The sequence below is a fragment of the Somniosus microcephalus genome, chromosome 3 (genome assembly GCF_052327205.1).
Source record: "Somniosus microcephalus isolate GS21.2 chromosome 3, FLI_Smic_1.0, whole genome shotgun sequence".
In the NCBI taxonomy this organism is placed as follows: domain Eukaryota; kingdom Metazoa; phylum Chordata; class Chondrichthyes; order Squaliformes; family Somniosidae; genus Somniosus; species Somniosus microcephalus.
In genome coordinates this window covers 148,397,508-148,409,876 of record NC_140989.1, presented here as the reverse complement: position 1 = coordinate 148,409,876, position 12,369 = coordinate 148,397,508, and the positions used below count along the sequence as shown (strand labels likewise).

General features: G+C 48.0%; 1 long non-coding RNA gene across 1 annotated transcript; it reads left to right on the top strand.

Annotated features, from left to right (window-relative positions):
• Nucleotides 1–4,752: 4,752 nt before the first annotated feature.
• LOC147121467 (uncharacterized) lies at nucleotides 4,753–10,778 on the top strand. The gene is made up of 2 exons (XR_015077551.1): nucleotides 4,753–5,687; nucleotides 9,167–10,778. It is a non-coding gene; the product is annotated as an uncharacterized LOC147121467 (long non-coding RNA).
• The last annotated feature ends 1,591 nt before the right edge of the window (nucleotides 10,779–12,369 follow it).

Below are 12,369 nucleotides of genomic sequence, written 5' to 3'. Positions count from 1 at the left end.
TGTTACCGGGCCCTAAAAAGAGAATATAAACTGGCAGACTACCTCACGACCATCAGGGACACAAAACAGAGACAGACCCTCACCAGGTACAGACTAAGCGACCACCAACTGGAAATTGAAAAAGGCAGATACAAGAAATCCTGGCAGCCTAGAGAGAATAGAATATGCGATCAATGTCTGGCCGGCGAGGTTGAAACAGAGATGCATTTCCTCCTAAAATGCGAAAAATTCAACACATCAAGAAACATATTATTCAACAAGCTAAGCCAAACAACCCCAGATTTCAAGGAATTGGATGACCTGTCAAAATTGAGATTAGTCCTAGGAGAAGGAGACAGACCATACCTTGGGGCCAAATATGTAACAACATGTCACAACCTGAGGACTGTTTAAAAATTAAGACTGTTTAAAATTAATATTGAGCGTACCAAATGAAGTACAAAGACTGTTTAAAATTAATATTGTTTAAAAGTAATATTGTATGTAACCAACAAATGTCAAATCGATTGACACCTACAGAATGTTGGAAAACTGTACCTTTTTGCTATGTAAGCTTTGGCAATATGGTTCTCTGTAAACTTTCATGCCAATAAAGCATTTGAATTGGAATTGGAATTGGAGTGAGAGACACAGAGAGTGAGAGAAAGAGTGAGAGAGACACAGAGTGAGAGAGACAGAGTGAGAGAGACACAGAGTGAGAGAAACAGAGTGAGAGAAACAGAGTGAGAGAGACACAGAGTTAGAGACACAGAGAGTGAGAGAAACCTGCAGAATGTTGGAAAACTGTACCTTTTTGCTATGTAAGCTTTGGCAATATGGTTCTCTGTAAACTTTCATGCCAATAAAGCATTTGAATTGGAATTGGAATTGGAGTGAGACAGACAGAGTGAGAGAGACAGAGTGAGAGGCACAGAGTGAGAGAGACACAGAGTGAGAGAGACAGAGTGAGAGAGACAGAGAGTGAGAGAGACAGAGTGAGAGAGGCAGAGTGAGAGACACAGAGTGAGAGACACAGAGAGTGAGAGAAAGAGTGAGAGAGACACAGAGTGAGAGAGACAGAGTGAGAGAGACACAGAGTGAGAGACAGAGTGAGAGAGACAGAGTGAGAGAGACACAGAGTGAGAGAGACAGAGAAGACTGTTTAAAATTAATATTGAACGTACCAAATGAAGTACAAAGACTGTTTAAAATTAATATTGTTTAAAAGTAATATTGTATGTACCCAACAAATGTCAAATCGATTGACACCTACAGAATGTTGGAAAACTGTACCTTTTTGCTATGTAAGCTTTGGCAATATGGTTCTCTGTAAACTTTCATGCCAATAAAGCATTTGAATTGAATTGAATTGAATTGAATTGAGAGGGAAGGAGAGAGAGAGGAAAGGAGAGAGAGCGAGAGGGAAGGAGAGAGAGAGAGGGGGAAGGAGAGAGAGAGAGAGGGAAGGAGAGAGAGAGAGGGGGAAGGAGAGAGAGAGAGAGTGAAGGGGAGAGAGAGGGGGAAGGAGAGAGAGAGAGGGGGAAGGAGAGAGAGACTGGGGGAGAGAGAGAGAGAGAGAGACTGGGGGAGAGAGAGAGAGAGAGACTGGGGGGAGATGAGAGAGACTGGGGGGAGAAGAGAAAGAGAGAGAGATTGGGGGGAAGAGAGAGAGAGAGCGACTGGGGGGAAGAGCGAGAGAGAGCGACTGGGGGAAGAGAGAGAGAGAGAGCGACGGGGGAAGAGAGAGAGAGAGCGACTGGGGGAAGAGAGAGAGAGAGCGACTGGGGGAAGAGAGAGAGAGAGTGACGGGGGAAGAGAGAGAGCGAGTGGGGGGAAGAGAGAGCGAGTGGGGGAAGAGAGAGAGCGAGTGGGGGGAAGAGAGAGAGCGAGTGGGGGGAAGAGAGAGAGCGAGTGGGGGGAAGAGAGAGAGCGAGTGGGGGGAAGAGAGAGCGAGTGGGGGGAAGAGAGAGAGAGTGGGGGGAAGAGAGAGAGCGAGTGGGGGGAAGAGAGAGAGCGAGCGGGGAGAAGAGAGAGCGAGTGGGGGGAGGAGAGAGCGCGAGTGGGGGGAGGAGAGAGAGAGAGTGGGGGGAAGAGAGAGCAATAGGAGGGAAGAGAGAGAGCGAATGGGGGGAAGAGAGAGAGCGACTGGGGGGAAGAGAGAGAGAGAGCGACTGGGGGGAAGAGAGAGAGAGAGCGACTGGGGGGAAGAGAGAGCGACTGGGGGGAAGAGAGAGAGAGCGACTGGGGGAAGAGAGAGAGAGCGACTGGGGGGAAGAGAGAGAGAGAGCGACTGGGGGGAAGAGAGAGTGAAAGCGACTGGGGGGAAGAGAGAGAGAAAGCGACTGGGGGAAGAGAGAGAGAAAGCGACTGGGGGAAAGAGAGAGAGCGACTGGGGGAAGACAGAGAGAGCGACTGGGGGAAGAGAGAGAGAGAGCGACTGGGGGGAAGAGAGAGAGAGAGCGACTGGGGGAAGAGAGAGAGAAAGCGACTGGGGGGAAGAGAGAGAGAGAGCGACTGGGGGGAAGAGAGAGAGAAAGCGACTGGGGGGAAGAGAGAGAGAAAGCGACTGGGGGAAAGAGGGAGAGAAAGCGACTGGGGGGGAGAGAGAGAGAAAGCGACTGGGGGGAAGAGAGAGAGAAAGCGACTGGGGGAAAGAGGGAGAGAAAGCGACGGGGGGAAGAGAGAGAGAGAGCGACTGGGGGGAAGAGAGAATGAGCAACTGGGGGGAAGAGAGATTGAGCGACTGGGGGGGAAGAGAGAGAGAGAGAGAGGGATGGAGAGAGAAGGAGAGAGAGAGGGAAGGAGAGAGGAGGAGAGAGAAAGGGAAGGAGAGAGGAGAGAGAGGGAAGGAGAGAGAGAGAGGGATGGAGAGAGAGAGAGAGAGAGGGAAGGAGAGAGAGAGACTGGGGAGAAGAGAGAGACTGGGGGAGATGAGAGAGACTAGGGGGGAGAGAGCGACTGGGGGGAGAGAGCGACTGGGGGGAAGAGAGAGAAAGAGAGAGAGAGAGACTGGGGGAGAGAGAGAGAGAGAGAGACTGGGAGTGTGAGAGAGAGAGGGAAGGAGAGAGGGAAGGAGAGAGAGACAGAGAGAGAGAGGGAAGGAGAGAGAAGGAGAGAGAGAGGGAAGGAGTGAGAAGGAGAGAGAGAGGGAAGGAGTGAGAGAGAGAGGGAAGGAGAGAGAGAGGGGGAAGCAGAGAGAGAGAGGGAAGGAGAGAGAGAGAGGGAAGGAGAGAGAGAGAGGGAAGAGGGATGGAGAGAGAGAGAGAGGGAAGGAGAGAGAGAGAGAGAGAGAGGGAACTGAGGGAGAGAGAGGGAAGGAGAGAGAGAGAGAGGGAAGGAGAGAGAGAGGAAAGGAGAGAGAGCGAGAGGGAAGGAGAGAGAGAGAGGGGGAAGGAGAGAGAGAGAGAGGGAAGGAGAGAGAGAGAGGGGGAAGGAGAGAGAGAGAGAGTGAAGGGGAGAGAGAGGGGGAAGGAGAGAGAGAGAGGGGGAAGGAGAGAGAGACTGGGGGAGAGAGAGAGAGAGAGAGAGAGAGACTGGGGGAGAGAGAGAGAGAGACTGGGGGGAGATGAGAGAGACTGGGGGGAGAAGAGAAAGAGAGAGAGATTGGGGGGAAGAGAGAGAGAGAGCGACTGGGGGGAAGAGCGAGAGAGAGCGACTGGGGGAAGAGAGAGAGAGAGAGCGACGGGGGAAGAGAGAGAGAGAGCGACTGGGGGAAGAGAGAGAGAGAGCGACTGGGGGAAGAGAGAGAGAGAGTGACGGGGGAAGAGAGAGCGAGTGGGGGGAAGAGAGAGAGCGAGTGGGGGAAGAGAGAGAGCGAGTGGGGGGAAGAGAGAGAGCGAGTGGGGGGAAGAGAGAGAGCGAGTGGGGGGAAGAGAGAGAGCGAGTGGGGGGAAGAGAGAGAGAGTGGGGGGAAGAGAGAGAGCGAGTGGGGGGAAGAGAGAGCGAGCGGGGAGAAGAGAGAGCGAGTGGGGGGAGGAGAGAGCGCGAGTGGGGGGAGGAGAGAGCGCGAGTGGGGGGAGGAGAGAGAGAGAGTGGGGGGAAGAGAGAGCAATAGGAGGGAAGAGAGAGAGCGAATGGGGGGAAGAGAGAGAGAGAGCGACTGGGGGGAAGAGAGAGAGAGAGCGACTGGGGGGAAGAGAGAGAGAGCGACTGGGGGAAGAGAGAGAGAGCGACTGGGGGGAAGAGAGAGAGAGAGCGACTGGGGGGAAGAGAGAGTGAAAGCGACTGGGGGGAAGAGAGAGAGAAAGCGACTGGGGGAAGAGAGAGAGAAAGCGACTGGGGGAAAGAGGGAGAGAAAGCGACTGGGGGGAAGAAAGAGAGAGAGCGGCTGGCGGGAAGAGAGAGAGAGAGCGACTGGACGGAAAAGAGAGAGCGCGACTGGGGGGAAGAGAGAGAGAGAGCGACTGGGGGGAAGAGAGAATGAGCGACTGGGGGGAAGAGAGATTGAGCGACTGGGGGGGAAGAGAGAGAGAGAGAGAGAGGGAAGGAGAGAGAAGGAGAGAGAGAGGGAAGGAGAGAGGAGGAGAGAGAAAGGGAAGGAGAGAGGAGAGAGAGAGAGGGAAGGAGAGAGAGAGAGGGATGGAGAGAGAGAGAGAGAGGGAAGGAGAGAGAGAGACTGGGGAGAAGAGAGAGACTGGGGGAGATGAGAGAGACTAGGGGGAGAGAGCGACTGGGGGGGAGAGAGCGACTGGGGGGAAGAGAGAGAAAGAGAGAGAGAGAGACTGGGGGAGAGAGAGAGAGAGAGACTGGGAGTGTGAGAGAGGGAGGGAAGGAGAGAGGGAAGGAGAGAGAGACAGAGAGAGAGAGGTGAGGAAATCTACATGATATAAGGGGTTAATTTCAAGTGCTTGCTGGGTAAAAGTTTTCAGACTTGACACTGGGCAAGTGTCGATGTGTAACTAGAGCTATTGTAAGTACTCGGACTGCAGCCAGGAACAGATGTCTACCCACCTAATGAGAATGTAGAAGTGGAATAATGAGTTTCTTTGATGTACCAATGACCTGATAACTTGTGACCGAAAGCAAAGCTTGCCTCCCTTATATATGATTAAAGAGGACCTCCGGTTACACGATTCATGCCCTGTTATAGATTAACGGTTGACTTATGTGTCCAGGATCCTTCTGTCAATATGTTATTTCTACCTGATGATTAATCTAAAATGTATCCTGATAGAGGAACAAAGGGATTTCAATCAAACTTGTTTGTTACACTGTATAAATATAGAACGTTTACACTGTATCATTGGAATAGTAGCCTCACCCCTTGAGTGGAGGTGCTGATTCCCCTTGCAAGAGAAGTTAAATAAAAGGCCTGTCCGTCTGACGAATCCAAGTGTGTATTGAGTCATTACCCAGAGCTAAGAAGTAAGGCACTTCTACAATTTGGAGGTTCCACCGAGATGGCTTGCTGTACCAATTGGTGAGTTAACAGACGCCGAGTACGTTGCTCGGTTGGGAAAATCCCATCGGCCGAAGGTGGTGTTTTGCCACATTTTTGGGACTTTCCCTGCCATAAGCATAGCTGCGCACAGTCTGTTTATTCCATTGGACAGCACTGCCATCGGGTAATTGACTCACAAGGTTCGGGGGTTAAACTGCCGTTGTGACTGCTTCCCTTTCAGAAACGGAACAGAGGACCAGCCATGAGGCGCTGACGCCCCGCGAACAGGATCGTGCAGAAAAGGACTGTAGGAAGCGCTGAAATAAAGGTACCAGAGAGAGAAGGTTAAGTCAGGAATTTGATTAACTAAGGAGCTAGCGATTTATTGGAAATTGAACTAGCAAGGTTCCAGCTTGCTGAGAGAGAAGGTTAAGTCAGGAATTTGATTAACTAAGGAGCTAGCGATTTACTGGAAATTGAACTAGCAAGGTTCCAGCTTGAAGTTAGCTGGGACAAATTGAAGGCCCTTTTTGCTAAAGATTTGGCTAAAGGGAGTAGGGTAGAAGGAGAGAAGAGCTTGAAGTTAGCTGGGACAAATTGAAGGCCCTTTTTGCTAAAGATTTGGCTAAAGGGAATAGGGTAAAAAAAAGAGAGAAGAGTGGGCGGATGTCTGAAACACAGTGTCAATGTTTAATGTTTATGAGAGTGAGTATTTAACTACTTGTTATTATCAATCAACTTTGCAGCTTTGTCCAGTAAGGCTGCATAGGTTGGGGATTTAGTAACACTTTGGTTGTTGTTTAACAAGTGTATTGTTTATTGTTTATTGTTATATGTATTAATGTTTAGTCATGTCTGATCTGTAGAGGCGTCCCACGCAGATCATAGAGTGTTACGGAATTGTTGTATGTTTTAACTAAAATATTTAAGCTGAAAAAAAACTGCAGAAGGGGTTGGAAAAGACCCAAGCCGGGGAAGTGAGTCCCGCGGCAGAATGTATGGTTGAGAAAATAGTGATGTCTTTTACATGATCCACTAAGCTATTGTGGATTCAGTATTTTCCCCAGTTAGAAATACCTTCCACGAGGGTTGAGAACCCTCGAGTTTTATACGTATGTATAGTTTATTAATCTGATCTGTAGGGGCGTACAACGCAGATCATGGATTGTCACGGGAGTTTAGATTGTTTTAAGTGAACCATTTAAGCTGCTAAAATGAGTGCTAGCGCCAGTAAGCCACCCGAGAAAGGCACGCCAGCAGCCTTTATGTTAAAGAACTGGTCAATCATCCATTGATCACCTACCAAATTGGTCCAAATGGACTGTAAATAAGACTAGACCCTTTCCCTCAGATAGTCATTTAACATAGAAAGAATTACTTGCCTCGAGAAATGTTTAACGGACGAGAGAGAAATAGAGAACAGCCAGATAAAAAGACTGCCTCTATGTTTGTTGAGTCAGAAAAAAAAATTACCCCGAAGAAACACCTTTCTCCTCTATTATGGTAGGATAACAAGGTAACTATAGAAGGATGAATAGAGGGGAATATAGAGGAAGACGTGGTAGAGTAAGAGGGTATGGACGATCTGGTAATTGTTACAATTGCGGACAACCCGGACATTGGGCAAACCAATGCCCTGCGAAAAATCGTCAGAATAAAACCTCCAATAATGGACCTCCGTTAGAGAATAAAGGTCCTAATTTCACTGTCCATAACCCTTTTTCGGACCAGTCAGGAGGTTACCCTACAAACGGACAGGGATTTAGGATCAGGAGATGTCTCTAGAAATAGAGATCAGAATTACTGACTGACACCAGCAGCCCCAGGCGCCACAGACCACCAAATGCCCGTTGTTTCTTTAAATTCACGCAGCGAACCTGAAATTAAAATGCAAATAGCTGGGAGACCTATGTCATTTTAGTAGATACAGGAGCAACCTTTTCAGTGTTAGGGAAAGGATATTCTGAAGGAATGCCTATTAATGGGAAAAAGACCCCGATAGCTGGATTGGCTGGAATACTACAACGCTTGAATCAATCGACTCCCCTCACAGTAAAAGTAGAAGAATTTGAGGAAGAACACTCCTTTCTGTTATCAGGAGATGTCTCTATGAATTTATGTGGAAGAGACTTGCTGTGCAAAATTAATGCTACAATTATTTGCTCCCCAGGAGTAATGGTAGAAATCCAAGTAGATAAGGCATATGCGTACCCAGTAACAGAAATAAAACACCCTGTTCTTTACGCATGGGAAATTGCCGACCCAAGTTTGAGTCCCAAACTTGTCAGTCTGTTAGGAGCGTGGGGATTCGTTACAAGCTCCATAAAACAACACCAGGAATCCCTGAAACTAGGGAAATGGCATTCAAAATTGCACTGTACGGCCTGCTATGACAAAACAGGACAAGATTATCAGCCGTTTTTAAATTTAAAATACCTCCTAACTATTAGACTGCACAGCCCTATAAAGTTACAATTAATCCAGCTGCACCATTACCCAAAAGGTCACAGTATCCATTGTCAGAGAAAGCAGAAAAAGGAGTTGAGCCAGTGATGAGATCATTGTTAAAACAGGGAGTTAACGCCGGATAGAATAAAGGTTGTTTGCAACACATCGTTGCCAAAAACTAAAGGAGAAATGAAGCATTTTCTAGGAATGACTGGCTATTGTAGACAATGAATACATGAGCATGACAAATTTGCAAAATTCATGGTTACCTGACTTCCTCGGGAACCCAGATTAAAAATGCACAAGAAGTGAAAAATCTTTTACTAGCTATTCAGAGACGTAAACAGATTGCAATTATTAAGTGCCAAGCGCACACGGGGCATTTGGACAAGGTTGCGCTTGGAAACGCTGCTGCAGATAGCGCTGCTAAGTCAGTAGCTATATCAAGTACTGAACGACAAGTTTCAGCCTTCCCTGTTAGGGAAAAGCCAGAGATACCGCAGCCCCCGTCCTTAGATGATGTGCTGACCCATCAAGATAGGGCCAGTTCTGATGAAGTAAAGGAATGGGTTGTTAATCATTGTTTTAAAAAACACTGACGGCTTATGGGTTCATCATGACGGCCGCATGGTGGCACCCAAATCATTACTATCACCAATTGCCCGATGTGTTCATAAATTCACCCATGCGGGCAAAAGGGGGATGGCGGACTATATCCTCAAGACCTGGTATGCACCAGGCAGGGAAAATAAAGAAGGTACAGCCCGCATCCCACCCAAACCCCATGGGCCCTTTTGTACACTTACAAATGGATTTTATTGAATTACCTGTATGTATGAGCTTTAAATATATATTAGTTATTATTGATATGTTTTCAAGATGGATTGAAGCGTTTCCTTGTAGAAAGAATGACGCTACTACTGTTGCTAAATGTTTATTGAAGGACATTGTACCTCGCTTTGGGATACCAGCAAAACTGTCAAGTGACAATGGGTCCCATTTTACGGGAACAGTGATTAAGGAACTATGCAAAGCTTTACAGATTAACCAGCACCTTCATTGCAGTTATCATCCACAGTCGGCTGGACTAGTGGAAAGATATAACGGGATGCTGAAAAACAAGCTTGCAAAACTATGTAAAGAAACTGGACTTAAATGGGTTGATTTGTTACCCATAGCTTTAATGACAATGCGGTCTGCTACCAACAGAACTACAGGATTGTCGGCTCACGAGATCGTCATGGGAAGACCACAAAGATTGCCTTTTTCGGCACCTTTAACAGCTAAACAAATGGACATCCATAAAATGGAGGAAGATATGTTGAGTTATTGCATTGCACTAACCAAATGCATTTCTAGTTTCCATCAACAGGTGAAGGAAGCCCAGGTCGATCCCGCTGAAGGAAAGTGCCATACTTTCGAGCCAGGAGATAACGTCTACATAAAAATCTTCAAACGAAAGAATGGCCTTCAACCCAGATTTGAGGGACCCTTCCAAGTACTCCTGACCACAAACACCGCTGTAAAAGTAAAGGAGCGACCAACATGGATACACGCGTCCCATTGTGCAATCGAATGGCCTTATTGGGGATGGTGGAATCTGTCCACAGTACAAAATTTGACTAGCAAAAAAAAAATCTGGAAAGGAGAATACGGAATAGGAATGATGCACCAGATATGGAACAAATTTGAAGCCTATAATAACACCTATTTCATCTGTGGGCATAGAGCATACCCCTGGTTACCACAAAATTGGACTGGGTCATGTTATTTGGGATATGTAGTGCCTTATATACATCACATTTTATCTTTGGATAGCCACCCTGGGACACGAGCAAAACGAGCCATTACAGAAATTGAAAGGTTCTTTGCTATAGCATTTCCCTGGTATGGAACAGGGAAGTTAACAAGAGAATCTATAAACATGGCAGCAGTGTTGGAACAAATAGCCAATGATACTGCAGATGCTCTTAGTGATGTAAACGCAGAAATGGTGGCTTTGCGCACTGTTGCCTTACAAAACCGCATGGCTCTGGACTATTTGTTGGCAAAAGAAGGGGGCACATGTGCAATCATAAAAACCGAATGTTGCACCTATATCCCAGATAGCTCAGAAAATATCACCAATCTGGTAAACCACATAAAGAAGGCCGTAGAGAAACTACGTCAACCTGAACCATGGTCAATGTGGGATTGGATTTCAGGATGGGGAGGAGCATTGGGAAAGCAAATTTTGGAAGCTTTTATCGCAATTGTGATGATAATAATTTTAATTAGTTTATTGATTGGTTGTTTAAAATTATTGTGTACAAAAGTCCTTTCCTTATTAGCGTCAACTCCTCCAGTACCAATGATGTCTGAATATGAGGATATTAAGGGTGAGACCTTTGATGTAGAGTTTCTTAAACTTAGCGAGATAGATTGTCCTTAGAAAGGACAAAAGGGGGGAATGAGGAAATCTACATGATATAAGGGGTTAATTTCAAGTGCTTGCTGGGTAAAAGTTTTCAGACTTGACACTGGGCAAGTGTCGATGTGTAACTAGAGCTATTGTAAGTACTCGGACTGCAGCCAGGAACAGATGTCTACCCACCTAATGAGAATGTAGAAGTGGAATAATGAGTTTCTTTGATGTACCAATGACCTGATAACTTGTGACCGAAAGCAAAGCTTGCCTCCCTTATATATGATTAAAGAGGACCTCCGGTTACACGATTCATGCCCTGTTATAGATTAACGGTTGACTTATGTGTCCAGGATCCTTCTGTCAATATGTTATTTCTACCTGATGATTAATCTAAAATGTATCCTGATAGAGGAACAAAGGGATTTCAATCAAACTTGTTTGTTACACTGTATAAATATAGAACGTTTACACTGTATCATTGGAATAGTAGCCTCACCCCTTGAGTGGAGGTGCTGATTCCCCTTGCAAGAGAAGTTAAATAAAAGGCCTGTCCGTCTGACGAATCCAAGTGTGTATTGAGTCATTACCCAGAGCTAAGAAGTAAGGCACTTCTACAGAGGGAAGGAGAGAGAAGGAGAGAGAGAGGGAAGGAGAGAGGAGAGAGAGAGGGAAGGAGAGAGAGAGAGGGATGGAGAGAGAGAGAGGGAAGTAGAGAGAGAGACTGGGGAGAAGAGAGAGACTGGGGGAGATGAGAGAGACTAGGGGGGAGAGAGCGACTGGGGGGAGAGAGCGACTGGGGGGAAGAGAGAGAAAGAGAGAGAGAGAGACTGGGGGAGAGAGAGAGAGAGAGAGACTGGGAGTGTGAGAGAGAGAGGGAAGGAGAGAGAGACAGAGAGAGAGAGGGAAGGAGAGAGAAGGAGAGAGAGAGGGAAGGAGTGAGAAGGAGAGAGAGAGGGAAGGAGTGAGAGAGAGAGAGGGAAGGAGAGAGAGAGGGGGAAGCAGAGAGAGAGAGGGAAGGAGAGAGAGAGGGAAGGAGAGAGAGAGAGGGAAGGAGTGAGAGAGAGAGGGAAGGAGAGAGAGAGGGAAGGAGAGAGAGGGAAGGAGAGAGAGAGGGAAGGAGAGAGAGAGGGGGAAGGAGAGAGAGAGAGAGGGAAGGAGAGAGAGAGAGAGAGAGTGAAGGGGAGAGAGAGGGGGAAGGAGAGAGACTGGGGGAGAGAGAGAGAGAGACTGGGGAGAGAGAGAGAGAGAGAGAGACTGGGGGGAGATGAGAGAGACTGGGGGAGAAGAGAAAGAGAGAGAGATTGGGGGAAGAGAGAAAGACTGGGAGTGTGAGAGAGAGAGAGAGAGACTGGAAGTGTGAGAGAGAGAGACGGAGTGTGAGCGAGAGAGAGAGACTGGGAGTGTGAGAGAGAGAGAGATTGGCAGTGAGAGAGAGAGAGATTGGGAGTGAGAGAGAGAGAGAGACTGGGAATGTGAGAGAGAGAGAGAGACTGGGAGTGAGAGAGAGAGAGAGACTGGGAGGGTGAGAGAGAGAGAGAGAGACTGGGAGTGTGTGAGAGAGAGAGAGAGAGACTGGGAGTGAGAGAGAGAGAGAGAGACTGGGAGTGTGTGAGAGGGAGAGAGACTGGGAGTGTGTGAGAGAGAGAGACTGGGAGTGAGAGAGAGAGAGAGAGGCTGGGAGTGTGTGTGAGAGAGAGAGAGACTGACTGGGAGTGTGAGAGAGAGAGAGACTGGGAGTGTGAGAGAGAGAGAGAGAGGGACTGGGAGTGAGAGAGAGAGAGAGACTGGGAGTGTGTGTGAGAGAGAGACTGGGAGTGTGAGAGAGAGAGAGAGAGATTGGGAGTGTGCGAGAGAGAGAGAGAGACTGGGAGTGAGAGAGAGAGAGAGAGACTGGGAGTGTGTGAGAGAGAGAGAGACTGGGAGTGTGAGAGAGAGAGAGTGGGAGTGTGTGTGAGAGAAAGAGATATAGACTGGGAGTGTGAGAGAGAAAGAGACTGGGAGTGTGAGAGAGAGAGAGATTGGGAGTGTGAGAGAGAGAGAGAGACTGGGCCGCCGCGGCCGCTCACCTGGTGGCTTTGGGTCGGGCTCTGGGGCGGGGCTGTTGACGCCGCGGGGAAGTTTTGTGCGCGGCGGCTCCCGGCACGGACTGCCGCGG